Raw genomic sequence first — 27,878 nt, forward strand, 5'->3', positions numbered from 1 at the left:
ACTGTGGCTATTTTCCTGATTTTTATGACTTTGGCTTGTCAACCTCGAAAAGAAAATAGCCAGTAATTTTACCAGCAAAATGAGTTTATTTGGGACTAGCAGAGAATTGTAGTTTGGGAAAGGCAAGCTATGGTGAACCATAGGCACATCTAAGGAGACAAAGGGAAGGTTAGCTTTTGCCAGGTTTGAGGAAGAAACTGGGGAGGGTTTTTTGAACAAAAGTTTAGTGAAGAAAAACAAGAGTTCAAAGTTGTGTTGGTTTCTCACTGGCTGCAAGGGGTGGTGAGTGCATTTTTGCTGGGGCAGGGAGGGGTCTTTCTTTTTTTTTAAAAAAAAGCAGGAGACGAAAGTCTATGTGAAAAACATCCTCCCTTGTCAAAATATTTCTTCTCTTCCCCTTTCCCATTGGTTACATGGGCTGCAATGCGTCGTCTGTGTATTCTAATCCAAATATTTAAAGCTGCGAATGAAGCCAACCTTTCAGTCCAGATAACTAGATATCTTCATTATGATGATTGAGATCTTAGATCGTATTAACAACACTGAGTCTGTGCTGAGGCTTAGCAGCAGAGGGTGACAAGGACGTGATATGACAGTGGACAGTCAACTGGGAGTAGCAAAGGGTATTTCAGAGTCCTGAGCAGAGTAGTGACAAAGTGCCCATGCCTGACATGTGGGGAACCTGGCCGACCCTGGGTGGACCAGGCAAGGAAACCTTGGGAAGAACCGGGTATTAGAAGAGTTATCCTCTGAATAGTGAGGCAAGTTCTGAGAAAGATGGCACAGCAGACCTGACGTTTGTGAATAGAATGGAAGAAGCGGAGACAGTGGTGCTGTGAAACTTCCGTGGAGGATCAGTTGGTGATCTGGGAAAGAAAGGACTGGAAGCAGCAGTGAGGAGCAAGGCAGCAAGGGAACAGAGCCTCCTGGCCCTTGGCCTGGTGTTGGAGGAGAAACAGGTGCACGAGGAGGATTCTGAGGACCAGATTTGGAGCGCGAGGAAAACTAAGTTACATTAAATGTAAGAAAACACAAAAACATTGATGCTGCAGTTGGGTGTGTAACACAGAGAATGGAGTTTAAAAACCCAGAGAGGATGAAGCACCCAGAGTGCAGAGATGGGATGGAAAGCAGAAGAGATCTGGGTCAGAACAGTCTTGGAGGAGGCAGGGAGGGTGCCCTGTGGGTAGTGGCTAGCCCGAGGAGAAGCAGGGGCCAGGGGGTCTGGCCACAGGGATGGCAGCACTGCAGAGGCACTGTAAGGGCAGAGGGGCAGTGGGAGGGTGGGTCATAGCGAATATGAAGTGTTGTATATGATCGCCCTATAGGCTCATCGAAAAAGTGAGCAAGTAAGCCACTTGCAGGCTAGGCTACTCCCAATAATTGAAGCACTCCTGGTGTATCCCAAGTGTCATCTTATATTACCATGGAAATAGCTGCTCCATTTAGGGTTGCATTTAACAGAGCTTATGCAGGAAAGATAAAGAATGGTGCAATCTGTTCTCATTCTACATCATTGGTTAAGGGCATTTACTTCACGGAGGGTGGAAGTGGGGGCAGGCTAATGTGTAATTTATAGTAAATTATCATAGATATTTATAGGTACATTTTACCCATAAGATAGTCTTCTTGTTATTTTTTATGCCTGACTTACACTTCTGAAAGAAGGCAATTTTTATATTTTCATATGCACATTTTAACTCACATATTCATTTATATTAAAATAACATTGATAGCATTTTGTGTCTTGTTACTATTAAAAATAAGATAGGGGAATTTACAAAGAATAACGAAATTTGTTATTGTAAAGTACCACCGTCTCTCACTGTTCCGCTGTTATAGCATCTTCATATTTTAAGGAATTTGCAATCATGTAAAATGTATTGAATTTGATAGACTCCCACCATAAAACAGCCGAATGCTTCATAACAACCAACAATGGGATTGCATTTTTTCTGCTTGGCAGATTAACTGCTGGTTTTGTTTCCTGCTAGATCGCTCGCTGTAACATGAGTAATAAATTAGGATGATTTTTTTTCTTTTCAAGGTTTTTGTTTTTGTTCTGTTTTAAGCCTTTCAAACCTCTTTCCTACTGGGCAGGAAGACCCACACCTAATCTGTGTGAGTTCCTTGCCCTGGTCAGTAATTTTATTGAAATTCGAACAATTAAAAAATAAAATTGGCCTAAGAACATCTTGACAAGGAAAAATAAGCCAAATTAAAAGAGCAGTTTGAGAAATGAGTGTGTGGTAGGGGGTGGTGGTGGGACTCTTTGCTTGGATGTCTGAGCTTTTTTTATTTTTTAAACAAAACCTTTAGTAAAGTAGACTTGACATATACTAAACTGCACATATTAAAGTGAACAATTGTATAAATTTTGATATATGTATACTAGAGGCCCGGTGGATGGGATTTGTGCACTGGTGGGGTCGTGGCCTACGGGGATCAGCCCGCTGTGGGAGTGCTGCTCATCCCAGTCTGCTGAGTGGTGCTCCCACTGTGGGAGTGCACTGACCACCAGGGGGCAGCTCCTGTGTTGACCATCTTCTTCCTGGTGGTCAGTGCACGTTATAGCAACTGGTCGACCAGTTGTTCTGCCATTCGGTTGCTGGGCTTTTATTACATAGGATACCCATTAACTATCACCACATTAAGCTCATTAACATGTCCATCACCCCCCAAACTTCATTGTTATGTGTATCAGTACTTCATTACTTTTTACTGATGAATATTATTCAGCAATACTACTGAACATACCACAATTATATGGCTATATAAACACTAACATTCACCTGTTGATGGGCATTTGGGTTGTTTGGTTATTACAAATAAAGCTGCTGTGAACATTTATGTATACATTATTGTAAGATCAGATGCTTTCCTTTCTCCAGGAGTGGAATGGGTGAATCAAAGGGTGGGTATATGAATAGCCTTTTAAGAAACTGCTGGACTGTTTTCCAAAGGTGTCATGTGTTTTCATGCAGGCAGTGTGCACGAGTTCCAGTTGCTTCATATCCTAACCAGTACTTGATATGTTCAGACTTTATAATTTTAGAGACTCAGATAGGTTTGTAGTGGAATCTCATTCTAGTTTTAATTCGTTGTTTTTTTAAAAAATTTTTTCTTTATTGATTAAGGTATTAAATATGTGTCCTTATCCCCCCATTGCCCCCCTGCCCCGCTCATGCCCTCACCCCCCTAGTGTGTCTTCGTATTTCCCTAATGACTATTGATGCTGATCATTTCATCATGTACATATTTCCATTCCTATATATTCTTTAATGAAGTGCCTGTTCAAATATTTTGTCCATGTTTAACTTGGGTTGCTTGTTTTCATGTCTTTGAGTTTTGAGAGTTCTTTATATATTACTAGTGTCCCAGTGCATGGATTTGTGCACATTGAAAGGAAATTAATTAGTCCCTCCAGTGGAGGGACTAATGCAGGTGATCTCGGGTGGTGGCCGACGGGGTGGGACTGGGTGAGATGGGCCAGACACACCCTAGAGCCAACCTCCCATGGTCCCTCTCCTGCTGGCCATACCTGGGCTAGTGCCGTGGCTCGAAGGGCATCTGCAGAGTGAGGGGGCGTCCCCCAGAAGGTGGGGTCCCTTGGCCTGGCCAGCGAGGTTTGGGCTGAAACCAGCTCTCCAACATCCCCTGAGGGGTCCCGGAGTGCAAGAGGAATCACGAGGAATAGGGCTTCCTCATCTCTGGTTCCGGGGTATGTCACCCGAGGACCACTGCTGCCAAGTCACCACAGCTCAGCAACTCCTGAATTGAGCATCTGCCCCCTGGTGGTCAGTGCATGTCATAGCTACCGGCCAGTCAGCCAGTCAGCTGGTTGCTTAGCCTTTTATATTTATAGATGGATTAAAGTCCTTTAGTGGATAGATGATTTGCAATTATTTTTTCTGGTCTGTGGCCTATCTTTTCATTCTTATAATAATGAGTTTCTATGAGCAGAGTCCTTAGTTTTGATGAAGTCCAATTAATCTTTTTGTTGTTGTTAATTATCATTTTGGTGTCATATCTAAGAAATCTTTGCTTAATCCAAAGATTTTCTGTGCTTCTTCTGTGAATTTTTTTGAATTAATTATTGAATATAATGTAAGGAATCAATGAAAAAAATGCATATAGATATCTAATTGTTTTTGTGCCAATTGTCTCCATTGAATTGCCTTTGAACCTTTTCAAAAATCAATTGACCATATGGCAATGTGTTTTTCCTGAACTCTCTATTTTGTTCCATTAATTTATTTGTATATCTTGATGCCAAAACCATATTTCCTTGATTACTCTAGATTTATAATGAGTCAAAGTCAGGTAGTCTAACTCCAACTTGATCTCCTTTTGCAAAGTTGCTTTGGATTTTCTAGGTCCTTTGCATTCTCACATAAATTTTAATTGAGATTCTGCAAAGAATCTCTAGATCAATTTGGGAAGAATTGATATCTTAACAATATTGAATTCTCTAATCCATAAATAATTTGTTGGGGTCCAACCCTAGCAGGTCCAGGGGTTCCCAAAGGTGTGGACGGAGTCAGCGAAGAGGGAATGACATGGAGACAGCGTTCAGTCGATCATCATGGTTGGGTTCTCTTGCCTGGTTCTATCCAGGATCTCCAGCCAGGTTCTGTCTCCAGCATCTCCTGCCAGGTTCTGTGTCCAGGTTCTCCAGCCAGGCTCTGGCCAGATTCTCCAGCCAGGTTCTGTCCAGGTTCTCTTGCCATGTTCTCTCGCTCGGTTCTCCAGCCAGGTTCTGTGTCCAGGTTCTTCAGCCAGGTTCTGTCCAGGCTCTCTTGCCATGTTCTCTCACTCGGTTCTCCAGCCAAGTTCTGTCTAGGTTCTCTTGCCATGTTCTATCGCTAGGTTCTCCAGCCAGGTTCTGTGTTTTATTGTCTTGTTGCATCTGTATTTATACCAGTTGATTTTAATCCTGTCAATTTCTATTCCAAAGGTTAGGGCATTTCTTATCTCCATTCCAGGGAGTAAAGATTATGTAGCTTAAGGGTGATTGTTCGTAGTTAAAGTGATTAACTACCCGCCTGGCACTTAGTTAAGGTGTTTTATTCCCTCCCTAACTTCAGGGAAAAATCCCTACCTGGGGAAACAACCTTTCTTGGAGAGGTGACCTTGGTTAAAGCATATAGCACCAAGAAGGTGAGCAAACATATTAAGAACAGTATGCCATATATGGCCAGGTCCCTTGAAACATATGCTGTGCACATGTTTCTTCCCTGCGGCGACTGTGTCAAGCAGCAAGGATGGACCGGCTTCTGGCAATAATTATTTTCCCATTTATTTCAATCTTCATTAATTTCTCTCAGCAATACTTTGTAGTTTTAAGTGTGTAGGTTTTGCCCATATTTTGTTAGATTCATTCTCTAGAATTTTGTATTTTTGATGTTTTCATAAATGGTATTTCTTTATTTCAATCTACTTTTATTCATTCATTGCTAGTATATGGAAATACAATTGATTTTTATATATTGATCTTGTTTCCTGCAAACTTGCTAAACTCACATATTAGTTCTAGTAGATTTATCATCCTGGAAGCTTTTACACATAGATGAACATGAGGTCTGCAGAGAATGACAGTCTTACTTATTCCTTTCCAATATGGATGCCCTTTATTTCTTTTCTTTTCTTTTTTTTTTTACAACATTTATTTTATTGTAGTCTAGAAAATGGGTTTTCTAAGAAAACCCCTGTTTCCTGTAATTTTTGTCTTCAAATGTTCCTTACATATAGGGGCATATTTTTTTTTTAATTTTTTATTATTATTATTAGTTAAGGTATTACAAATGTGTCCTCATCCCCCCCATTAACCCCCAACCTCCACCCCCACACACAAACTCATGCTCCCATCCCCCCGTTGTCCATGTCCATTGGTTTGGCTTATATACATGTATACAAGTCCTTCTGTTGATCTTTTCCCCTTACCCCCGCCCTCCCCTACTTTCCTTCTGGGGATTGATAGCCTGATCGCTGTTTCTCAGTCTTTGGGTCTGTCCCTTTTCACCAGTCTATGTTGTTCTCTATAATCCACAAATGAGTGAGATCATGTGGTATTTATCTTTCTCTGACTGGCTTATTTCACTTAGCATAATGCTCTCCAGTTCCATCCATGCTGTTGCAAAAGGCAAGAGTTCCTTTTTTTTTTTTTTTTACCACAGCATAGTATTCCATTGTGTATATGTACCACAGTTTTCTAATCCACTCATCTACTGATGTTGCACTGGAACCTCATTACATTGTAGAGAGCAGACATGATTACTTTGCTCTTAAACTTAGGTGGAAAGTGTTTAGACTTTCATGATTAAATAACATGTTAGCTGTTGGTTTTTGTACATGCTCTTTATCAGATTGAGGAAGGTTCCTTCAGTTCCTAGTTTGCTGATAGTTTCTAATCAGAAAACTGTTTTTTCTCAAGTGCTTTTTCTGAATCTATTATGATGATCATATGGTTTTTCTTTCCTAGTCTGTTAGTATGGTGAATCACTTTGATTGAAATTTGAATGTTAAAGCAACGTTCATTCCTGGGATAAATCCCACTTAGTCATGCTGTATTATCATTTTAATATATTTTTGTATTTGATTAGCTAACATTTAGTTAAGCAACTATGCTCATGAAGAATATTGTTCTCTAGTTTTCTTGTAATTATTTTTTTATGGTTTTAGCATCAGGGTAATGGTAGCTTCATAGAATGAATTTGGAAACATTCCTACATCTGCAATTTTCTGGAAGAGTTTGTGTAGAATTAGTACTTCTCAAATGTTTGGTGGACTTCACCAGTGAAGCCATTCGGTCATGTAGTTATTTCAAGTGGGAGGGTGAATGTGACACCTGTTGGTTATATGTTAGTATAAATGACAGAGGAAAAGACACATAACAATTTAGTATTATTTTTTAAAGTTTTGATTTCATGGACCCCCTGAGAGCATTTCAAGGACCTCCAGGGTTTCCCAGACAATATCAGAACTACTCCTGGTACATAATAATAGTAGGTTGTACATTCATGCAATGTTAGTGGATGCTGCTAATGTTTTCTAAGTGTTTTGAACCAATTTACACTGTCACCAGCAATGCCTGAGAATTCAAGTTTTTTTCATCCTGGCTGACATTTAGCATCACTTTCCTTTTCTGGTTTAAGCATTCTGGCATGTGTGTAGTGGCATCTGACTTTTCATTTCCCAGGAAACTCACGAAACGGAGCATCTTTTTTCCTACACACTAATTTCTCATTATGCGGTATTGCGTGCCTATAAAAATGGTCATATAAGATGAAATTTTGGAAAGTTCTCTTAATAATCAATGGAAAAATTACAATTGTTCTCTTATCTTTAATGCCTTTTGTCAAAATATTAAACACTGTTAGTACTGGTTATAATTATCCAGATAAATGAAAAATTATAAAATTAAGATTTATGTAGTTCACTGTAATTTAAAATATTGGAAACATGGAAAATTAAAGCCTTATTATTTTTTTTTTCACACAAACACAAAAAACCCTGAATTAAGAGTGCTTGCCTTCTTCGTGTTGTACAACTTACAATGCAGAAAAAGCTGCTTTTCTATGCCTTGGCAACTGATCATGTTCCTTTCTAAGTCTGGATCAGCTTCCAAGAGTTTCTTCCTCACACTTCCAATATTGTAAAATATCTGAGACTTCTTTTAATATGACGTATTTTGCCGGAGTCACCTTCTCTAGGATCTATTAATTCTTTTTATCACAACCGCTTTCCGCCTTTACACGAATACATTTGCCTTCACTGAGTTCCTCTGGCTGCATGCGTGTCTCAAACGGTGGCAGTGTCCACATTCCCGCGGTTCAGTTACTCCTTCCATAACTCCATTTACTTTAAATTTTCATTTCACTTCCAATATTATTACTCTTATTTTTTTCTTTCTGTACATTTTCATGTTTAAATCTATATTTCCTCTCTGTTGGTTATCATAAAACATCATGTGGATTTACTACTGTACCACTGGACTAAAAGGAGGCAACACAACTACATGCTTTGCTGTGTGTGAACAAAATAACAGGTGAGCTGCGACCAATCGCTGATGGACTAAAAGAAGCGACATACGTGGTTATTGGTCATGATGCACAATTGTTATTTACCTAGTGGTTTGTGGACTAAAGAGCTACTGGCAAAGTTTGTATTTTATGCAATTATAGTTAATAAACTGTAGTAACTGAAACTTGGGTGACTGGTGAAATTGTGCATACTGGAACCATGCAAAATGAGGAGTCTGTGTTTATTGACCATATGGATATACTTTTTTGTGAAGTATCTATTCATATTTATTTCCACTTTTAAACAGCAAATTGTCTTTTTTCTTATTGAAAATACAGGAGTTATTTATATATCTTGGGAAATCATATTTCTTTGGTTATATATGTCAGATATCTTTTCCAACTCTGTGATTTTTGTCTTCAGTACTTAATGGTATTTTTCAATGTAATGTAGCCCAATTTATCAAATGTTTCCTTTATAGTTAGTGCTTTTTATGTTGTGCTTAAGAAATCTCTGCCAATTTCAAGGTCTCAAAGGTATTCTTTTGTCTTCTCAATGCTGTATTGTTACAATGCCTTTCATATCTATAGTTATAATCACAGAGAATTACTTTTATGAGATAAGGTAGAGGACAAGATTCACTTTTCTCCACATGGCTATTTAGTTGTCCCAGCCTTAAAAAAGATCCTGCTATCCCATCCCATCCTATACTGCTGGGCAGTGTCACTTTTGTGATAAATCACTTGCCCATACAAGTGTGTTTGTTTATTACCCCTCCATTGTGCCCATTAGAATACTTGTCTACCCTATACTAATACCATGCTATTTTACTTACTTTAGCTTTTTAATAGTCTCAGTATCCAGTAATAACTATTCACAATATGTTTGGCTGTTTTTACCCCCTTTTAATTCCAAGTAAATTTTAGAATCAGCCTGTTGATTAATAAAAAATAAACATACTGAAATTTTGGTTGTGCTTCAATGGAATTTTTAATAAATCGTAGAAAAAATTACACCTCTGCAATATGTATATACGCATGTACGCATGTACATATTGTTTTAAAACTCCATTCTCTGGTTTTTCTTCATTCAGTCTTGTCTTATAATATTCTTGATATTTTTTTACTTATTGACAAATATAGTGCTGTAAAATATAAAGATAATTTGAGATTCTAAATGAAAGTGATCGGTATCCAAAGAGAATGCACTTTCATTTCAGGAAGCAGGTATGAGAGTGGAGATCCCTTTAATTCAAAGGCTTGTGTTGATTAGGAGCTTGGCTTTAGCCTTGTGAATGATGGCCTATGTGGAGCTCACCCCTCCTCTCAGGGTAGAGCCTAGTTTCTTTGGGGCACATCCTGCTGATTTGGTGTCTTAGGGAAGCCTTTGAATTGAAGGAGTGGATTCTATTGAGAGTCCTAGTAAGTTTCAGTAAATGGGGATGAGCAGGATAGACGAACAGAGCAGAATCCATCTCTGGCCAATAAGGCCTTAGCATGAAGGCTGTGAGCAGGAGAGTACAAGTTAGAACCAAGGCCACAAAGGCAAGCTGTTTAGCTTGGAACGTGTTGAGAGCTAAAGACAAACTCTATTTAGCGTACTGTTATTCTAAACTTTAATACTAAACTTGTATGAGCCCAGAAAGAATGGGCTTCAGTCATGGCTCCAAAACATACCAGCTACTTACCTTGGAAAATCTAGTATCAGTATCCTTATATGTAAAATGGTGACAATTCCTTACTTTGCTAGTAGGGGGATTACATGGGACAATGTACATAAAGCACAGGAACTATCAGGTGCTTATACCTGTGAATTCTCTTTCCCCTGTCAAATTCAATGGAACCAAAAAGGAAACAACTGAAGAGGTATTTTTTTTAGCTACTCAGATGTCTTGGCAAGTGTATCTATATGGTAACACATTAAATATGGCAGTGATGCAATTTTGGAAAAAGAAAAGCTATGTTGCTGTTTTAGGAGAGCAATCATTTATTGTCAAAAATAATTCTGTTTCTTGATGCTACAGGGCTTTCTAGGAAATAGATATGGTGGATGATCTCATTCTCTGTGGAAATATAACTGTCTGGGGTGGGATGTGGCAAATTCATGTGATGCTTATGAGATTAAATTCAAGAACTTTAAATTTATTTTATCTCTTAAAAAGTTATTCTGTTTGGAAAACCAATGTGAAAAAGAGTGCTATTTTATCAGGGAAATTTGAAAGATAATTCTAATTCCTTGATAGTTATATTTTGGCTGAAATCTTCAAATTGAGGCTTATGATAACTCTTTAGAGTAATTTCAAAATATATCTCTTTGTTTAATAAAGTCCCTTTCCACAACAGAAAACACATGAATGGTGTACTTTTCAATTAAAATGTTTTGGATACAGATTAAACTATAAATACATATAATATATTCACTGTAATAATAAGTGAAATAATTTTATTATTAGGTAAATAGGATTACCTATCTTTTGAAATCTGGTTTCAAATTCTCCAAGTATACAAACTTTATGTGCATGAAATTTCACTTTGTAGCATTTCTCTTGGTGCGTTCTTTTTAATGAAATAACTTTTGTTATTTACGTAGCTATGTGTAAGTGAATGCTGACCTATCTCATACTTAATCTAAGTCACAAAAATTGAAAAGGAAAAATGAAGTACCACATTTATAAATTGTTCTTTCAGATGGAGGGATGTATTTGTTTATATTTTTTAATAGAAACTTCTACTCTTTTTGTATGAAAAAAATGTAAACTAATTTTTGACAATTGATGAATGGAGGCATTTTTTCTATCTAACCCAAAATTACAATTATAAATTTATGAAGTTATAAAGATGTGTAACTGGATGGGGGGAAGTAGTCCGTAGAAAGATCACTCCTGAAGCAATGCCTGCTGAGTGAGGAACTAGAATAAAAAGGAATAGGCTCTGGAGGTTTGATGCCCAGGGATCTGCTCCTCTAGAAATACTCCTGCCAATGGGCCAATGTCATTACGTCAATAGTTACTTGGTCCCCAAAACACACTGTTATAAGACTAAAAGTGTTTAAAGTGATATTCATTTATGTGGGTATTTAATAACAAGTTTGTTTTTTTTTAAATTTCTACCTTCTTTACATTCCATTTATATAACAACAAAGTATAGTAGAAACTTGGAATAAGACTCAGTCTAACTTTTCATTCTTCCTTTCTCTCAGTCTATATAGTTGGACCAATCAGTTAACTTCCCTGAACTTTTCCTCTCTGAAAATAAGAGACTTGGCCCAGAACTCCACGTGGTCTTCAAGGGTCTTCCAGCTCTCAGGTTCCTATAATTGAAGACGCGTTTAAGTCTTCCTTAACAGCGAGCTCAACCACTGCTTTCTAATTATTTCTTGATTTTATGCAATCACTAATTAATAAAGAATCTCTCTTCTCCAACTTAGAGACATATATACTAAACATTTATTAACTTTTTCAGCTGTTCAGATTCACTGCGAGATGCTAAGTTTGCTGCCTTTAAGCATGGGGCTTGATTATAAAGTAGTGAGAATGCCTGTTTCACAGCTCCCGACGCCTGTACGGCTAAATAAGTGCCGGGTTTTAATGCAGCCACTCAGGAACTCCATGTTCACTCTGCTGAAGCTACCGCTACTCAAACCACCCTGCAGCTCTCTTTTGGAGCTGTCTTTCGGCATGGGCAGGAAGTTGCCTGAGCAACTATCTACTTGTCGGATAGTGTACGTCTGGATATTTGACCCCAAATGATACATTTTGATTTTCTTGTTTGAGACTCTTTTGTTACTCTCACTGCAGAATGACAGCATTGTCCCGAAATCAGGGCCAATGTCACAGGAAGTTTTTCTAGTCTAAGGTTGTTCTTTGCAGCTATTAAATACTACTTAAATTGCTAAAGAGAATGTGTTGAAGGCTTTGAAAATAATCCAGAGGGAATTCAAAACAATTACAATTGCACAATTGCAGCCTCATTGGAATAAATAGTATATTGTTTTCAAATGTGAATAGATGCGTGTGATGTCTAGTTCTCTCACACACACATAGGTGTGTGAATACACTCGCATACCCCTCCTCATGATTTACGCACATTATGTCTCTTGATTTTTGCAGTGATTATTTGAGTGACCATTTGAAGGGTATGGTCACTCATTGAAATATGCGAATTTCAATGAGTTTTCCTACTCATTGAAAAGGAACTTTCCACACCGCATCTGCTTGCTCATTCACTGTTCATGAAAGTCCCTGGATGCAAAGAGCAGACTTCCTTAACATACGGTGTAGTTCAACCCTGCACAGCCCTTACAATAAGCAACTCCTCTGTGTTTTATATTCTAAGTTTATTATGATGCATTTAAATAGAAATTTCCTTCTTATCCTCATCTCAATGCAAGTATCTGTTTACCATCATGCATAGAATTCCCTATGGTGGCTGTTTTCTCTCGTTGCAAGGTCTTATTCTGTCTGTTATTGGAGTCATCATTTATTTAGCAGTTGTTTTTTGAATAGAGAGGCATCTGTCATGTGTGAAGTCTTACATAAAGCAAGATAGGCCTTATATCTGTTTAACTATAAATGTTCCTAGTTATTAACTGACATCACTATTATGACACACATGACCATTATACTCATTTGGATAAATATGGGCCTAAGACCATTCTCCTAGTTATAACTGCTTGTAGCAAACACCTTTATAAGATACAACCAGCTAGTGAAACAACTTTTTATTCCTGTGGTCCCCACAGTGGAATCAATGAGGTGTTTTGCTTTTTTAAATTTATAGTCATTGTTGAAGATATTACAGATGTCCCTCCCAATGACCCCTTCTAGCCTGCACTTGCCCCCTGCCCCAGGCCTTGACCACACTATTGTCTGTGTCTATGGGCTATGCATATCTACACTAATAAAAGAGAAAAATGGTAATTGGTGTACGACGCTACCTTTTTCATTGGCTAATCAGGGCTATATGCAAATTGACTGCCAACTAAGATTGGCAGTTAACTGCCAACAAGATGGCTGTTAATTTGCATATGTAGGCACAATGCAGGGAGGCGAAAGGGAAAGCAGGAAGAAGCCCCCTGCCACTGACAGTGATCGGAAACCCAGGGGGGAGCTAAGAGCTGGGGGGCAGGGCAAAGGCGGCCCTGGGACCGCCTTTGCCCTGCCCCCCAGCCATGATCTGAGAATCAGGCGTCTTTGCCACCCTGGCCAGTGATAGCAGGAAGTAGGGGTGGAGCCAGCGATGGGAGCTGGGCACGGTCGAAGCTGGCAGTCCCAGGAGCTAGGGGTTCCTTGCCTGGGCCTAAAGCGAAGCCCACGATCGCGGGGCCGCTGCAGCTGCGGGTCCCCGCTGCCCGGGCCGGATGCCTCAGCCAGAGGCATCCTGCAGGGGCAGGAGCTGAGCCTGCGCAATCGCGGCGCCCCCCGCTGCCACTGCGGGTGCCCGCTGCCCGGGCCGGACGCCTAGGCCAGAGGCGTTAGGCCTGGGCAGGGGCGGAGCCTGTAACCGCAGGGAGCTGGGGGTCTCCTGCCCAGGCCTGACACCTCTGCCGGAGGCCTCAGGCCTGGTCAAGGGGCCGATCCGGTGATTGGTGATCGAAGGGTGATGAGGTTCAACTCCTCTGGCCGAGGCATCAGTCCTGGGCGGGGGGCGGGGGGTCCCCTGCCCAGGCCTGATGCCTGGGCCTGAAGTATCAGGCCTGGGTGGGGGGCGGAGCCAGGGATTGGGGGGAAATGATGGTCCCCTTGCCCAGGCCTGAAGCCTGGGTCAGAGGCATCAGGCTTGGGCGGGGGGTGGAGCAAGCGATCAGAGGGAGATGGTGGTCCCCTGACCAGGCATGATTCCTGGGCCAGAGGCCTCAGGCCTGGGGGGGGGTCAGAGCCAGTGATCGGGGGGAGATGGGGGTCCCCTGTCCAAGCCTGACACCTCTGGCGGAGGCGTCAGGCCTGGGCAAGGGGCTGATCAGGTGATCAGAGGGTGATGGGGGTCTACGCCTGAGGGCTCCAGTATGTGAGAGGGGGCAGGCTGGGCTGAGGGACACTCCCCCCACCACACACACCCAGTGCAGGAATTTCGTGCACCGGGCCCCTAGTCTATAATAATAAAAGTGAATATGCTAATTAGCCAAACAGCGGGAACAATCATCAGTTCTAGACCTTCTGGATGAAGCCGGGGCTGCGAGGGCTAAGCCCATTGTACGAATTTCGTGCATGGGGTCCCTAGTGTGCATAAAGTACTTTAGGTAATCTCTTCCCACCCACGCCTGCCTTCCCTCTGAGATATCACACTCTGTTTCATGCTTTTGTGTCTCTGGGTCTATTTTGTTCATCAGTTTATTTTGTTATTTAGACTCCACATATGAGTGAGATCATGTGATACTTGTTTTTCTCTGACTGGCTTATTTTGCTTAGCATAATACTCTTCAGGTCCCTCCATGCTATTTTAAAGGGATCCTTTGTTTTCACAGCTTCATGGTATTCCATGGTGTAAATGTACCACAGCTTTTTTATCCACTCACCTACTGATGGGCACTTGGGCTGTTTCCAGATCTTAGTATTGTAAATTGCGCTGCTATGAACATAGAGGTGCATACATTCTTTCTGATTGTTTTGGGTTCCTTAGGCAGACTGTTACAGCCACTATGGAAAATAGTATGGAGTTTCTTCAAAAAATTAACTAGGGAACTGCCACTTGACCTAGTGATTTCACTGCAAGGAATCAATGAGTTTTTAAAGAGGCTGATTTCTAGGCAACAGGTAGATTTGGGGATTTTAAAAAATTCTGACCTACTAAGAAAAGTTTGCTGACAACAGAAAATCAGGGTAACAGATTAGGTTCACAATAACATAGCTCAAGTAATAATTATTTTAAAATATACCCCCAGAGATTGGCCCAGAATAAATGCTATTTCCCTTAGCATAGAATCTCTACAAGTTCCGAAATTATCGTATTGGGTGGGAGTGGGGGAAAATAACAGGAAAACCTGTCTCCACTTACATAAGCTTTATTTGGTTTTCAATCAATTGAAGGGCTTTGCGGAAGATGGTACTTGTGAAATTGATCTCAATTAAAATCAGTCTGAGTGTGTGCTCTTTCCACAATAGCTCCCGGGCAGGTGAGAGGAGTCTTGTATTCCGCTGTAATAGCACCAGCACCTGTCTGGACTATGCTGGCTCTTTCCCTGTTTTTAATTTTCACCTCAGCCTTTTCTTCTAAGCAGTCTTTGACCTCCTTGCATCCCTAAGGAACTCCTTTCAGTGTGTGCACCTCTTCTCCGCATTGTAATGGAAATGCGGTGGGGATTGGGAGGGCCAGCAGGCTTTTACCTCTGACAGCATGGCCTGCACGCGCTGGCAGCTGTCAGGACTCTGACACGCTGCTGCAGCAGGATAATTGGGTACTTGAGGAAGATTCATAAGGCAATATGCTGCAGAGTCCCATGTCCTGCCCCGGGGCAACTAGGGGCAGCGAGAAGGAATGAAAGGGAAGACTCCAACAGGGAATAGAAATCTGGTCTTGATAAATAATAATCTATATATAACAGGACATGATGAAGACTTTTAGTCACAAGAAGACCACAATTCACACAACTTGGGGAATGATTTTCAAAGATTTCAGAATTGAACTCCAGGCAAGGTGAACCAAAGCGAGCTTAGTGAGAGAGTCAGATGGACATGGATCATCCTACCCAAAGGGAAGGAGTGAGTCCCATATGGGGCAGGCCTTTTCATACCAGGAAGTTGATTGTTTTCATCAAAGCAGCCACCTGACAGCTCATTATTAAGAGACAACAAGAAGTGACTTTCTTAATTTAGTGAGGAGTTGGTTCTTCTGCAAATTAAAGTTCTTTGTTCCCATGTGACAGTTTGCTTAGGAGGCATCTGCTCAGGGGTGCCAAGTGGGATAACATTTAAAAGGTGTAATGCGATAACAATTAACCTATAATTCCTTTTGCTAATATCCACCCCTTTCAATTTTATTAGATAAATTTATCATGAAAGGTGATGAAGACACAATCTTTCATGTGATTTCCCTGTGATGTAGTCCCTCATGACTAGCATCATCCGTCACCAACTTATTGGTGTTTATTTCCCCAAATGTTTATGATTTTGCTTATGGAATGTGGCAGGCTGGTGGTTAGTGCGCCTGCCTTGATGGGGAAAGGCCAGGATTCTTAATCAAATATAAAAATATCTTAGTGGTAAAAATAGTGATGTTGTTGATTTATTCCATCAACGTATGTTGTGTTACCTAAAATGAGACAACATTCAGGTGATAATCTGTAACAGGTATGAAACAGGATTTTTCTTTCTGTAGTGATACCTGAGAAATTCTGAAATCTTAGGTCCATAAGTAGTCTAAGAAAGAATTTTGATTATAAGATTTATATTTGATAGATACCCTGGAAAATGATTTTGAAAGGCAGCAATGAGCTTCTGTAACTAAGGCCACATACCATCTCTATTCTGCTCCAGGTGCTTCCTTCTGATACTCTTACTCCACCAGCAATCACAGCTAATTCGACCCATTACATAAATGTGAGTATTGTAGGCATTTAACTAAGGGGAGGTATTACTTTTGTCCTCCTTGGACAATGAACAGAAACTTCTGTGACTTGTTGAGTTGACTTTTTCTGGTTGGTTAGTTAAATATTATCAGAGATAAGTTTCCTCTTAAAGAAATCTGCTTTGTGTTTCTGAGATTTTTCACCATAACATCTGTAAAAATCAAAATGCCTGAGTTCTTCTTAGGCCAGTCAGGCACAGCTGTTCAAATTATTCTTGATTTTGAGTGATAATTTAGGTGTTACAATGGCTTTGTTTCCTGATAGCCAGGGAATGCAGGGCAGGTGTAATACATGGATCAGGACATTAAACAGGTAAATATCATGTTGGCATTTAGCATCCTTACCTGTAGAAATAAAGAATACAACATTTCTTTCAACTTGTATTATGTCTTTAAAAGAAAATAAAAACTACAGGTGTTCTTTCATTCACTTACTTATCCAGGACTTACTTTGAATATTCTATGTGCCAGGTATTGTGCTTGCTACCTAGTCTACAAGGATGAATAAGACATGATCCTTGCCCAGAGGAACTGAGGCCAATAAGCACCCAAAACTTTGGAAAAGGGCCAGGTGAGAAGTCTGCAGAGGGCACAGCAGGGGCATTAAGAAGAATAGTGCAGTGTATGTGTGTGTGTGTGTGTGTGTGTGTGTGCGCGCGCGCGCGCGCACGCGAGCTCTTGTATTTCTTACAACAAGTAGAGAACATTTTTGCTTTCACTTCATTCATCTCCTCCTCACTTTCCAGGTCTTCGCAGAATTATCAAATCAGCGCCTTCCGGCTGAGAGCAGCTGGTGGGGTTGTGCTCATGAGGCTGAGGTAGACATGTCATGAGCAAGGATGACTAGCAGTTGACCTGTGGAGAGTCAGGCAGTCTGGTTGTCAATCAGTCTGTGGTGCTCACGGAGGAGCCCAGTTCTTTCTGAGCTCTCTACCCTCACCTCTTCCTCCACTCTATGCCTCCTGGTTCCCCACTTGTATCTGCCCCTTCCACCCTCAAACCTCATGTGCTCCTCCCTTCACTCTGCTGTGGGTTGGTAGCCCACCATCTCCTGTCTTGCTCCGTGGATGGCTACCCAATTCAACAAGTTAACTTATGCTAAATTCTGAATGGCTGATAATGGCTTAGCCAGTCTGTCTCAATATTCCTCACAAGATAGTGGACTTAGAAAATGAATGAATTTGTTTAGGCATCTGGGATAGACGCACAGGTGCTGAGGGCCTGAAGCATCATCCGAGGCTCCTGACACCCAGGTCTCACTGGCCATTGGGAGCCTGATGGGACTAGTGAGTGGAACACACCTGTTGCTGTCTGTGCCATGCCTGAGCCCAGTATACAAACCACAGGCAGGAGTGTTGGTCTTCATCCCTCCTGATAATATCCTAGCATTTTATTAGGAACCTGTAATTCCCTAATACAATGTCCAGCTTTGTTGTTCAGAGCTCTGGAGTTTGACTAATCTGTGCTGGAAAGCTGGCTCTGTTCTCTTAGCTGAGTGACTTGGGGCAGTTTATTTAACTTTTTGTATCTCAGTCCCCAGGTTATGGGATTGTAAGGTGGATTGGAGTCTATGAGCTAATGTACATAACACAGTCAGTGGGGAATTTCCATGCAGAGTGTGTTCCATTCAGCAATCCTGACAGTGTTTGTGGGTATTTTAGGCAGGAAAGACCACTGGGGCAGAGATTATGAGAGAAAAATGTTGAACATTTCAAAGCAAATAGTGTATGTGCTTCCATATTTCTATGCATAAATGAATATGAAAATATATACAGTGATCCTCCTCCTTGGAAAGCACTGGTCTCCCTTCTCCTTTGTTTCCCTCGAACTCCTTCTTAGCTCAGATGGGACATTCTCTGGAGGAGGTCCCTACACGTACCAAGTTTATATTCTAGTGGCAAGAGGCAGGCCATAAACAGGTAAACAAGTGAAACCAGATTATTGAGACTCATGATGGGATGGGGACTACAAAGGACGTTCCTTGGAATTCTGAGGAGGTAACTTGGGGGCTGAGAATGAAGGAGGGGCGACTCCAGGCAGAAGCTTTCAGAGGAGGGATGTGCTGGTGCCAGCCCTCCATGTGGATATCAGTTCAGCATGTGGAGGACAGACAGGAGTCAGGCGTGGCTGCAACAAAGTGAACGCGGGGGAAAGTATTAGAGGAGGTTGGAGACTGAGGCCAGTCCTTACAAAAGATGTCTTGGTCCTCCCGCGTCCCAGACACTGGGAATGATGTGCATCGATCCTGATTACTAACTATTCCCCAGTAGAATCTTGTTTACCCAGAGTTAGAGGTAAACTAACTTTCTGCCCAATCCCTCGGCCATAAACTCCTTGTTCTTTGTAACTTGGTAGTTAGGCTTCATGGCCAAGTGCAATGCCTGGCACAGAGCAAGGGCTGGATAAATATTACCGGAGTATTCACTGGAATGAGTTGAATTCTGGACACACGTGGGAAAACAAAGTTGTTTTAAGAAGATACTGCACTTCTTCATGCAGGGAGGATATCTTTGCTATAAAAAAGTCTGACTGGCCCTCCAGCACTTGTTCTGTGTTTCTTTAGAGAATTCTTGTATGTCATTTAACATTGAATAAGATGATTCCCCACCCCCTCTCTTGTTAATTATAATCATAAAAGCAGTGAACTAAGCAGCTGGGGGTGAAAGAAATTCTGATGATGTTAAAAATGCAAATAGTTTTCACACCAGATTAATTCATTTAACTAACAGTCCCAATCTTTTGACATTAAATGTTTGAGTGTGAAACATTTTATTCATGGGGGAGATCATCCATGGGAGGCTGGGCTGAAGCTTATCCGTCTATCAGGATAAACAGGATGCATATTGTTAGCTAGTTATTAACTAGCAAGTTGCAAGCTCTTTAAAACATTTCAGGATGTGACTGACATGATTCAAGATTAGCAGGCCTGGGATTGTCTGGGGCTGTTTGAGGTTAGGGAAGCCAAGTCATACAAGAATCTAAACGGATGTTTGTGTTATCTGTGTTTGACTAATATTTGAATTAATGTTTTATATTTAATCAAAGTGAGATTGAAATTCATTATTACTGTTGATATGCAGTTCTAATTACAGGAAATAACCAGCCCTTCCAAGTTCAGTGCCAAATGTTGTTGGTGAAGCAAAATAGTCTCTGGAGGAAGGAATTGCAGGTCTTAGATCTGGAAGAGAGTTTAGTTCACTGTTTTTTGGCTATTTAACACCCAGATTCTCTCTCTTTACCCCCTCTTGAATACACATATTTTCATTTTTTAAATGAAATTAAGTTTATTGGTATGACATTGGTTAATAGGATCATATAGGTTTCAAGTGTACAATTCTATGATACAAGATATGTACATTGCTCTGAGTGCCAGACTCTCTTTTGATTAAAAAAAAAAATCTGCCTTTGTTTCCTTTAGCCTTCACCTTCTTTCGTTTGTATCATTAAAACAATAAGACTTTTGCCCCGCCAGTGTGTCTCAGTGGTTGAGTGTTGACTCATGAACCAAAAGGTCCCCAGTTCCATTTCTGGTCAGGGCACATGCTGGAGCTGTGGGCTCCATCCCCAGTAGGGGGCGTGCAGGAGGCAGCTGATCAATGTTTCTATCTCCCTATCCCTCTCCCTTCTCTCTCTAAAATCAATTTTAAAAAATGATTTTTTTCATAAATGAGATTTCTTTATAATGATAAATATAATTTTTCAAACGATGTTTCTGCCCCATCTGATCCTGCATTATGCTGCTTGAGAATCACTGTTCTCTTTAGAGATTAAAAACAAAACAAACACTCGGCTTTGTATAATTAGGTTTTGAGGTTAAACTTGGGCACAGAGCTTTTTGAAGGTAAGGCAGGTGCATGGTTGGGTTTCTTTCACCATGTGTCTTACATAAATGCCAGAGGAGTCTAGAAATCTAAATTCAGCTTTTTCAGATATCCAAAGGTACTCCTCCTGTCCCTGTGACGTTTTAAGCCACGGTGTTGGGAGCATTTCAGGTCTGCATTTCCCTCTGCATCTCAGCCCCCGGGCACATGTGTTTTACTTGTATAGAAGCAAACATCTGGACCTGCATGATCATCCTGCTAAAGATGATGAACTCTAGAAGATATAGATATTATACATTGGAAGTGTGTACCACATTCTTTTATAAGAAGGACTTGCTTTTAGCCCTACGATGTCACAGAGTAAAGAACAACTGGCATATTTTAAAAACAATCTTATCAGGAAGGATGACAGCACATGTGATCTGCTGGTGGGAAATTGAAATCACAGATTAAATTACATTCCTGGCTAATAAACTCACCAGGAGAACAGGCCAGAGCTAGTGCCAGCAGAGCACAACCCTAAGATATATATTTTTTTTTTTTAAAAGACATTTTTTTTTTAATATATTTTATTGATTTTTTACAGAGAAGAAGGGAGAGAGATAGAGAGTTAGAAACATCGATGAGAGAGAAACATCGATCAGCTGCCTCCTGCACATCTCCCACCGGGGATGTGCCCGCAACCCAGGTACATGCCCTTGACCGGAATCGAACCTGGGACCCTTCAGTCCGCAGGCCGACGCTCTTTCCACTGAGCCAAACCGGTTTTGGCCAACCCTAAGATATTATATAAAGCTTATCTGATTGAAAAATAAAATAAATCAGGAGTCTTGGTAATGTGTCTGGTTATAATTGTTTCTGGCTGGTAGAAAGGGATCCTGGAATCTTACATGTCCAGCTAAGCAAAATGAGCTCGCCCCTTCCTGTAAACCTCACCGAAACTTGTTTCCAGGGCCTCTGCATGGGAAGGTGGAGGTAGCATAAAAGCATCATTTATTTTTATAATAAACATAAACCATTACCTGAGGGGTCTCAGACACTAATCTCAACAGCCTCACTAAAGGGCAAGATACAAGAAGAGCAATTAGATAATCATAAGGGCTCTATGTATTTGTAAGTGCTGATATAAGCATGATATACATACGGTAGATTCAAAATTATATGTATATACACATTAGACAAAATACATAATTATGTAGAAAATAGCCATAACCGGTTTGGCTCAGTGGATAGAGCGTTGGCCTGCGGACTGAGAGGTCCCGGGTTCGATTCCGGTCAGGGGCATGTACCTTGATTGCGGGCACATCTCCAGTAGGGAATGTGCAGGAGGCAGCTGATTGATGTTTCTCTCTCATCAATGTTTCTAACTCTCTCTCTCCCTTCCTCTCTGTAAAAAATCAATAAAATATATTAAAAAAAATTATGTAGAAAATATAAACTATTTAAAAAACTGACTTATATGTATTAAAATAGAAGGGTTTGTTTTACTTTGGTTGTGATCACTTGTTATAATCATACTAGAGGCCCGGTGCACAAAAATTTGTGCACTTGGGGGCGGGGGGCGGGGGGGGGGGAGGAAAGGATCCCTCAGCCCGGCCTGCATCCATTTGCAGTCCAGGACACCTTGGGAGATGTCCACCTGTTGACTTAGGCCCACTCCCTGGGGGATCAGGCCTAAGCTTGCAGTCAGACATCCTTCTGGCAGCCAGGGAGCCCTCGGGGGATGTCCAACTAAAGGCTTAGGCCCCCAAGGGAGCTGTGATGAGGAAGCTGGGGTGACAGAGGAGCCACACTGTCCTGCCCCACCGCCCTGGGTCAGGTTGCACACGGGACACTCTGGCGGGCCGGCTGATCGCTGCTGCCCCGCCCGGCTGCCCAGGGTCAGGTCGCACATGGGACGCCTGCCACCCTGGGTTACAGATAGCAGGCCCAGATGGTGGTGGGGCAGGCAGGATGGCGCTGACCTGCCCTGCCTGCAGTATGCAAATTAGCCACCATCTTTGTTGGCAGTTAATTTTTTTTTTAATTTTATTGATTTTATACAGAGAGGAAGGGAGAGAGATAGAGAGTTAGAAACATCGATGGGAGAGAAACATCGATCAGCCGCCTCCTGCACATCTCCTACTGGGGATGTGCCCGCAACCCAGGTACATGCCCTTGACCGGAATCGAACCTGGGACCTTTCAGTCCACAGGCCGACGCTCTATCCACTGAGCCAAACTGGTTTCGGTGGCAGTTAATTTTCATATCGAGCTGATTAGCCAATGGGAGGTGTAGCGAAGATACAGTCAATTACCATGTTTGTCTATTATTAGATAGGATACTTTAGATAATCACATTAAGATGTCCTGGAAACACTCACCAAAACCCAGTTGATCTCAATTCCATGCTTGCTTTTGAAAAAATAGAGGTTGAAGTATATAAAAGGAAAAATTATTGTAGGAAAAATATGGAGAAAGCATTTATAGCAATAAATGAAAGAAATCCATAGAAAAGTGTATTTCTTTGATTTTAAATTTTGAGTAGACTTGAGGAATCTGACTAATGAGTGGGCAATGCAAAGGGACCCACAGGTAATATTCAGCTGTGTAAAAGTTGAAAGGTGAGAAGCTATGGAGGATTTGAGAAGGTTGTTGAGCATTTGAGCATAATCAGATGAAAAGTGACATGTTTGACCTGATTTATAGAAGAGAGGCAATAAATACATTTGGTGATAAAAGATTTTCTACAGAGTTAGGGATGAAGCATGCTAACAAAATTATAGTCTGTGAACGTTATTGCTGAGTGATAGTGAGATTTAAAAAATAATTGGGAAGCTTGAGAATTGAAGAGTCCCTGAACAAGTTACAGGGGGAAAAGCCTACCATTTTGTGGCCAGATGTTTAGTATTTAATATCACAAGTTCAGTTGGATGCAAGTTCTCTTGCTGTTGATTGTCCTGAGTGCTCTTGATTTTGTTTCATCAGATTTTTTTCCATTGGCCTCATTAATGATGGACCAGTGGAGCTGCTGGCTTCTGAGAAAGGTTAGAAGCATTTTATTGTGTGTGTGTGTGTGTGTGTGTGTGTGTGTGTGTGTGTGTGTGTGTGTTTCCCAGAAAATCTGCATCTACATACAGACCCCTGTCTTTCCCATACTGAATTCTATTTGATTGCTATGCCACAGGGAGCCTGTTCCTTTGGAACCTGTACCCAGAAATTGAGGCTAGGTTTGTATTTGAGTTTTGTGTTTCTATATCATAGTGTGTTATAAATACCTTGTCTGTTGGTTCACTTGTACTTTGATCTTAGATGTTTAGTCTTACACTTGGTTTCAATAGACTGCATTTAAATTCTTTTAATTGTCTGCAAAGCTAAAAGAATACCCTACTGTTAAAGGGTACTATTAATTAATGATGGAACACATTTCACACACACCAGTGCACTTTTCTCAAGCAAGATCTCAGAGCACAGAAGGTCTTGGTTTACATATTGCCTGGTTATTCTAACCCCCTTTTATTTGTTTTATTTGGGACTCAGCAAGTCAACTTCATCAATAAAAAGCATCATGTGGGCAGTGCTGGTTTGAGAATATGTAAATCCCCTCTAAAAATCCAGTAGTTAAAAGCAAACCCATGTGTGTATGGATTTTTCTATTATATTCAACTCTTCAGGAACAGCTTAGCTTTAATGGTTTTTAAGAGGAATCATGAGATAACAGAGGCTCTTATCTGCAAGGAGAGGCACACAGAAACTCTGAACATTTAATTTTCTGAAAAAAATATCCCTACTAACTATTGTCCAAACCCTTCTCATTTTATTAGGCACAACTCCATTCAATTATGTTCTTCACTCATCATATCTTTAATGAAAAAATTACACTTAAGTACTCATGTCAAATAGAAACTGAAGCAAAATAGATCGGACTCCTCTAGTAATTGCAGAAGAGAAATTTAAATTCTACATTTAATTTGTAGGCAATTACAAATTATATTTCCAATGCAAATCAGAACAATAAGCTATAGCAAGTTATGGGGATGTGGGGTGGGGAAGGTTAGAAGACTATATTGTTTTCTGTATGATGATGACCTTGTAAAAAAGATCGCCAAATCCCTTCAAGCTTGACAATAATATGGATAAAAAACCATGAGGTCTATAATTTCAAATAGTAGCCAACACAGAGGAAAGGAAGCCCTGAGTCTAAAAAATAATGAAATAGAAATGTCCCATGGCACTTAAAGTATGTGGTCATCCATGTTACTGTAGGTCAGTGCACTTGTTTGTGGATAAGAAGCCAAAGGTGCTTACTTGAAGGTGTCCTGTTCCTTCTTGAAGATCAGCTGATAGAGCTCAGCTCATCTCCCTGAATCACGTCACCAGCCTTGTTGAGAAAGAGTGTAGGTTAAACAAAATTGCAATCTCCAACGAGGCACCCAGCATGAAACACCACATTTTGTCACCAGTAAGTATGGCTGCTGGCACTGAGGAAGTGGGGTAGGGATTGTGAACAGTAACTTAGGAGAGGAAGATTGGAACCCTTGTGTATGTAAGATATTAGAATTCTCACCAATAGACCGGCAAGGTTGAGGTGAACTTTCTAAGACCGAATAAGAAAACTGGAGTAGGAACCAAATTTCACTGCTGCCCAGTGATATCTGTTTTAATGTTCTGAATGTCCTTCTCATTTTTTTCTCCTATATAAAAACCATTCCCTCTGAAGGTTACAAACATGATATGTACTGTCTGAGTAGAGAATATGCAAATGTCCCTCAAGAATGCATATCGAACTAATGTAGCAATCTCCACAGTTAACTGTATACTTTATAGTGTCAGATTTATACATCTCGAAGAATTACTATCAATTCCTTGCTTTGACATTGTAGAAAGAATAATCTGCTAGAATTTTCTTGGTGTTCCTATCCATTTAAATAGTCTTCCTACTTTAGGCTAGCATATTATTTTGAGATTATTGAAGTGAAATCTTTTTAAAGGTTATAAAACCTAAAACTTCTGTGTTCCTGAATGATTAAAGAAAAATTTTATTAAGAAACAGTAAGAGCATTCAACTGTATCTTCGCCTGTGTTACCAGCGTTTTGCATTCCAACTAGAAAATATGTCAAGGTGCATTGTGTATTAATCAATCAAAATGCAAAGGGAACAGCAAAATTCACCATAACAACCAAGAATATTCCTCAGGGGAGCTTTCAGTGAATTGCCTGGGTTTTGACATAGAGTAACCTGGCTGTCTGGCTATTGATTTGGGCATAGTTATCTGCTGCTTAGTAATTATTTACATATGCATTGGAATTGTGTCACTGTGCTTTTCAGTGGAATTAGGAGAAGTGTGAGAATTTATTACTGTTTCAGGGCAATACTATGGTTTCCAAAGTTAAGACCCCATTGTTTTAGCAGGCTGGATTTGTCACTAGCTCTAATTCTACCCATAGAAAGAGGGAAGATGGTTTATGGTCATTTGTTTCTACATTTTAATTTTTACAGTTCACAGTTGCTTATCCTATTTATTTGACACACCAGCCATTTATAGGTTTGAATGCGTTAAAAAGTGTATGTGTGCATATATGCACACACGTGCACTTTCTTGACAAATTCTTCATTATAAGAAAAAATTTAAAAAATATATTTTATTGATTTCAGAGAGGAAGAAAGAGGGAGAGAGAGATAGAAACATCAATGATGAGAGAGAATCATTGATCATCTGCCTCCTGAATGCCCCCTACTGGGGATGGAGTCTGCAACCCGGGGAATATGCCCTGACCAGGGACTCTAACCCTGACCTTCTGGTTCATAGGTCTAAGCTCGCCCACTGAGCCATGCCGGTGGGCATAAGAAATTTTTATTATTTGATAAGGGCTGTGACTTGGACCAATAATGTTTACTTTTTGACAAATCTTTATGAAAAAAAGGAGAAAACACAATATTATAATCCATGGTCCCTAAACATACAGGCTCAAATGAGGGTTTTCAATAAGTAACTCAATGGGACAATGCTAAAATATATGGCCTTGCTTCGACTCTCTATAGCCCTGTGGATAACTTTATGGGTGAGACTAATATTTAGACGTCTACACTATTCATCACTGATTTGAAGATATCTGACCAATTAGCTTTTAATTTTGTCCAGATTAATTCTGATATAACATGGACTAACATTTGATTATGTGAAAACTTTGATTTAAGCCAACTTTGGCCGGAGAGTTGTGGAACAGAACTTTCACTTATTAACGAGGTGTCATTCGTTTGCCTTCAGCTCATAATGATCACATTCTAGTGTGTATATTGATGTATATATTGGTCAGGATATTCAAATTTCTCCTGACTTGCTCTTAAATGACTGAACAACCTAATAAGATGTCTCCAGTTAATTTTGATGTTTAATATGGAATCCAACTTTCATAAGAGTTGATATGAGACTTCATTTTTATGCTTAAAATTTTCTGAGGATATGGCATTTTGTTTAGAATCATGTCTACAAAATGTGTAATAGTAACTCATTGCTGAAGGGGAACATGAGAAAAATATTTAAAATTTGTAATGGGATTTAAAAAAATAAATTCAGAAAAAAAACAAAAAACTGAGCTGCTTTAGAGGTTCCTAAAAACCTTCCCACAGTTATTCTTGAATAACAGGAAAAGAGAGGAAGATTTCCTTCAGACCAGTCTAATCTAAATATGAAACTCCCTCAACTTCCTTCTGGCCTTACTTATCTCTTTGTTCTTGTTTAATGTAAATTCTTTCATTATCTAGTTAATATAGACATTCATTCAGCTTACACCATCTATCTTTCGAACTTGTTTGCTTCGGTGTTGTCTATCATTAATTGAAAGCTCCTTGGTTGCTGGGTCAAGTTCTGTATTCTGTTTCTCAGAAGCTTATTACCATGCTTGGTTAAGTAGATCATCAATAAAAGCTTTCAAAGTGCCTTTGTTTACATTTCTCCTCACCTCTGGTAGAAAATTAATTTTTGTATTGCCCCATCAGCCAATGCACTTTCATACTGATGGTGAGGCTGGTGATGGAGGGGATGTGATGAGATGTGGGGTGGTGGCCAGGCTGGAAAACAGCTCAGAGTGATGAATAAGAGCTTGCTCTCGGGAATCAGACAGACACAGGGGAATATTCACTGCACAACTTACTCTCTTTCTGGCTTTGAGCTTTCCAAGCCCAGATTATCTCAGATGTAAAATGGGAATGTGCTATGTCTGGGCTAAATTGTGTCCCCCACAAAATTCATATATTGAAGTCCTAATCCCAGTACATGAACACACTTGTATTTGGAGACAGGGTCTTTATAGAGGTACTTAGGTTAAAACAAAGTATTTGGGATGGCCCTCATCTATTATGAATAGTGACCTGAAAACAAATTTAAGAAATGTAGACAAAGACATGGACAGAGGGAAGGCATTGTGCAGACACAGGGAGAAGACGGCCATCTCTAAGCCACGGAGATGGTTCTCCTCTCACATCCCTCAGAAGG

This window comes from Myotis daubentonii, chromosome 6 (assembly GCF_963259705.1).
Source record: "Myotis daubentonii chromosome 6, mMyoDau2.1, whole genome shotgun sequence".
Classification (NCBI taxonomy): Eukaryota; Metazoa; Chordata; class Mammalia; order Chiroptera; family Vespertilionidae; genus Myotis; species Myotis daubentonii.